The sequence below is a fragment of the Pecten maximus genome, unplaced genomic scaffold, assembly GCF_902652985.1.
Source record: "Pecten maximus unplaced genomic scaffold, xPecMax1.1, whole genome shotgun sequence".
Classification (NCBI taxonomy): domain Eukaryota; kingdom Metazoa; phylum Mollusca; class Bivalvia; order Pectinida; family Pectinidae; genus Pecten; species Pecten maximus.
This window is the reverse complement of record NW_022979852.1, coordinates 14,501-19,301: the sequence shown is the minus strand read 5'-3', so window position 1 is coordinate 19,301 and position 4,801 is coordinate 14,501. Positions and strand designations below refer to the sequence as shown.

General features: G+C 34.2%; 1 long non-coding RNA gene across 1 annotated transcript; it reads left to right on the top strand.

Moving 5' to 3' along the window:
* The first annotated feature begins 2,003 nt into the window (after positions 1 to 2,003).
* On the top strand, positions 2,004 to 4,295 carry LOC117319241. The gene is made up of 3 exons (XR_004530638.1): positions 2,004 to 2,024; positions 2,136 to 2,217; positions 3,876 to 4,295. It is a non-coding gene; the product is annotated as an uncharacterized LOC117319241 (long non-coding RNA).
* The last annotated feature ends 506 nt before the right edge of the window (positions 4,296 to 4,801 follow it).

Sequence of the window (4,801 nt, the reverse complement as noted above, 5' to 3'; positions counted from 1 at the left end):
TAATGGGCAGTTGACAAAAATAATTTTACTGTAAAAAATTTCAGGATCAAAGATTATTTTTTTAAAAAATAACCCCCACACACACAATGTTAATATTTTATCATCTGGCTTTTATGTAATCATGCCACAAGAATTAAAAACAAGAGATCCCAGAGGGATCTTGGCGCCCACCATTGAATGATCTTCATAGGTTCCATGTCAGATTGATCTTTTCTCTACTTTTCCCTTCATTTTACTAATCTGTATAAATTGAGAAATATCCCTCCAGTACTTTTTAAACAAGGGAAATTAAACTTATATATGAAATTTGAGATTAAGTGATAATGGTTGTCTGTCGACAATGTTTTCAGATTGGTCCAAAAAATGCAATACGACGGACCAAGGAGAACCTACATATGAAAATTGAAAAAGATCCCTTCAGTACTTTCTCAGAAATAGCGATAACAAACTTCTATGGTCAAAATCAAAGATGGCTGCCTGTCGGCCATGTTATTTGGTGATCGGTCCCAAAATGCAATATGCATAACAAGGCACCAAGGGGAATTAACCTACATATGAAATTTGAGAAGGATCCCTTTAGTACTTTCTCAGAAATAGCGATAACAAACTTCAAAGGTCAAAATCCAAGATGGCTGCCTGTCGGCCATGTTGTTTTCCGATCGGTCCCAAAATATAACATGCATAACAAGGCACCAAGGGGAACCTACATATGAAATTTGAGAAAGATCCCTTCAGTACTTTCTCAGAAATAGCGATACCAAACTTCAATTGTCAAAATCCAAGATGGCTGCCTGTCGGCCATGTTGTTTTCCGATCGGTCCAAAAATGTAATATGCATAACTAAGCACCAAGGGGAACCTACATATGAAATTTGAGAAAGATCCCTTTAGTACTTTCTCAGAAATAGTGATACCAAACTTCAATTGTCAAAATCCAAGATGGCTGCCTGTCGGCCATGTTGTTTCCCGATCGGTCCCAAAATGCAATATGCATAACTAGGCACCAAGGGGAACCTACATATGAAATTTGAGAAAGATCCCTTTAGTACTTTCTCAGAAATAGCGATAACAAACTTCAATTGACAAAATCCAAGATGGCTGCCTGTCGGCCATGTTGTTTTCCGATCGGTCCCAAAATGTAATATGCATAACTAGTGCTGTTACTGAAACGTGCACATCATGTGTGTAGGCTACCTCACGAAAAGTGGGACCACGCACCAAAAGTTAACCGACCCCGTCAGACACAAGCTGATCACCGAAGACCTCATCCTCGGGGCATCAATTAGAATATAATTAGCGGCAGTCTACCGTACCGAACTCATTGAATTTTGTAAATATCTGTGTACCTGAGGAGTGTCCAGTTCACCTGCTGACATGGCGGTGTCCTGGGGCGTTAATTAATTAGTTACATCGTTGTCATGCCTGACTGCCTATGATTTGTTGCATTGGCCAGTTTACCTGGGTATCTCACCTGTGCACAATATTATCGGCATCAAGAATATAACCGAACATATGACACGTTAGTTTCTCTGTACAGACACTTATGCATGTGTGCCATCATGTGCACTGTGAAAGAGTACGATGTTGCAGTAATCATAATAATAATTAAATAAAAATATATAACAACAACTAAAATATATATATATAATAATATTGATAGGATTTCTCATGATATCGTATGCGGCCTAATAACTTTATTCGACATTTTTCTTCTTCGTTCACTAGGCCCTACTGTACACATGTATACCCACCGCCAGGCGGCGCTCCCTTCAGTTTAGCGGGAGATTTGTATTACAAGTGGCGGCCATTTTGTTTGTTTACGGAAACGTGATGAAAGCTTAGACCTAGAACAAAATCACGTTATATATACAGTATATATTGGCGACATTTAATTTCCCCACTCACGGAATACAATCGACAAACTGGGAACAGAATATCAAATTTCGTCTAGCTTTTGGCGACTTATGATACCCCTTTCACCGGCAAACACTGAATTATCGCGGGATCGGACAACATGAAATCAGGGTAAGTTATGTTCTAATTTGTCTTCGAATCGCAGATTTTGTCGCTCTCGCGATCGTCATACATTAAACAACATTGAGTGAATATGTTCATATGAAATACTTCATGTTTCAGGACTAAATTCACCAGCATTCATGATCCTCGGACCACCCGCCCCCTACGCACAGCCGATTTATAAATGTTGCATCTTTCAATCGTAAGTTTAATTTGCTTGCCAAGTGATTATTTTTTAATCCTTCACCTTCACATTCAGGGTCAATATTATGATATATTTAAAATGGATTCACACATATATGTGGCCATACACGTTTTTCGTTTATGGCGTTTGGTATGAACGTCCCAAAGTATATATAATATACTTCGTTTTTCAATGGATTTTCTTGAAATTCGATACACTATATATTGGGGTGTAGGCAATAATTCGTCAGCTATTTTACCTGATAATTTTTTTCATGTTTTCCCGTACATTTGTTACTATTTTTTACTGAAATAGACGAATATATGCACCATAATTTATGGTAAGTATGAACATTTTGTTCTTTATTCCTAATTATACGCACAACACTATTTTTTTTTAAATGTAATTAACACGCAATTAATATCTACGGAATCGGCTACGGTAAATTAAATATATATAGAAATGAGAGGGATTGTTACTTGTTGTGTGCGTGAAATTTCAAGGAAATCCAATAAAATAAAGTCCTAATTGAAAATTTGTCAAAGTATTTAAAATAGATCTACAAAGTAAAATCTATATACAATTTTAGCACATTTTATTTATTATACATAGACCATTGGAAAATTTGAGAAGAATCTTTCTTCTTTTCTTTTATGTGAATTCATTTAAAATGTTTTATTGCTGAATTAACACACATTGACTACTTTCACCATCAGTTCCCTTTTAAGTTGATCATCCCCGCCCCCAATATATTAGCTTGTATGCAATGCAAGATGGCTGACAGGCTGTCATTTTGAATTTTATAATTTTGAAGTTTCTCAGAAAGTTATTTATGGATCTTATTCAAAAGAAACATTTTAGGCTTCTGCTTTCAAATTAATAAGATCTAGAAGAAGGCTAAAGAACAGTCTTGTATATATGATATATATAAAATTGATATTTATATGATAATCATACAATTACATGATATCTCTGGGGGTATCTTCTTTTTAATTTGACATGATAAGTTGTGTTTGTTAGCCTATAGTAATTACTTCTGTCTCCCAGCCCTCTAATTTTGCTGCTGTCTAATAATTCTAGAATTTATTGACAAATTTACACGAAATGGGCCAGGTACAGTTCACAAAATTATGTCAAAACCCAGGGTCAAAGCTCATGAAGGTCATTAGATTGAAAGGTCAAGGTAATTTTTTTTTTTCATCAATATTTTGTTTTGGCATGATGAAGCAAATTTAGTTGGAATTAAACTAGGTGTAAACTGACAAGGTCAAGGTCAAATTTTGCGTTTTTTCACTGATTAAATATTTTGTTTCAAGGCTAAAGCAAAGTTGGTCAGAATTAAACATTACAATAATGCATGGAGTCAACTGACCAAAGGTCAAGGTCACTTGGTCAAAGGCCAAGGTCAGATTTTGTTTCAATATAATTCCAACCAATATTACTCGGTGATTTAGGCAGATGGGTTCTTGATGATTATGGGAGATATATATTATTTATTGCCTCATGATGAAATTGATGGGGTCCTTTAAATTTTCAGTGTTCTAGTTAATAAATTATAATAACCCAATTAACTCTCAGCCTGTCCTAGTTATTAAGTTATTACACCGAAACCAGAGTTACAATATGTAAATAGATCACTAACTGTTTTCTTTTCTTTTCTTTTTGATGGACTATAGAGTGTCAATCCCAAGAAGAACCCTGATCAGCTCCTGGAAAAATCAGTGTTCTTGCAGTATTGTCAGTCAAATCTCAAGGAAAGGATCCCAGAAGAGGAACATTTACATTATTTCAGACTTTTTTCTTTCCTGTGTAACAATGCCTCAAACAGCTAACACATTTTATATAGTATACAATACAATGTCTATTAATAACAGTCCAGTTAGAGTGCTGTGTTATGCAGTAAAAATACTTAATTCTTGATGACATGTTGGTTTTATGTTTACATTAAACGGTAGTTATAATATATACTAAAGAAACATAGTGGATAATGCCTGGTACAGGAGCAGGAGTATGACAGTGTAATAGTACATGACTGCTGCGTTCATCCATGGAAGGAATCTGTTATTCGAAATAAAGCTTTCCATGAGGACGAAAAATAGTGCTTTTGTTAGTCTTTCAAGAAAATGTGCAAAGTGAAAGGAGATTTCCGTGATGTTTTTATGAATAGTAATTCATTGGTCTAGAAGACATGTATTTAATAAGTATATTTCTGGATAAAAAAACATTCTGAAGCAAAATCTTTTTATATTTTTCTGTACCTTTTCCATACTTTTTCTGTAACTTTTCTATACCTTTTTTATACCTTTTCAGTACCTTTTTCATACCTTTTTAGTACCTTTTTTGTAACTTTTTAGTACCTAGAAAAAGTTATAACTTTTTTGTACCTTTTTCATACCTTTATAGTACCTAGAAAAAGTTATAACTTTTTTTTAACTTTTTAGTACCTAGAAAAAGTTATAACTTTTTTGTACCTTTTTTATACCTTTTCTGTACCTTTTTGTACCTTTTTTGTAACTTTTTAGTACCTAGAAAAAGTTATAACTTTTTTGTACCTGTTTCATACCTTTTCTGTACCTTTTTAGTACCTTGAAAAAGTTTTAAC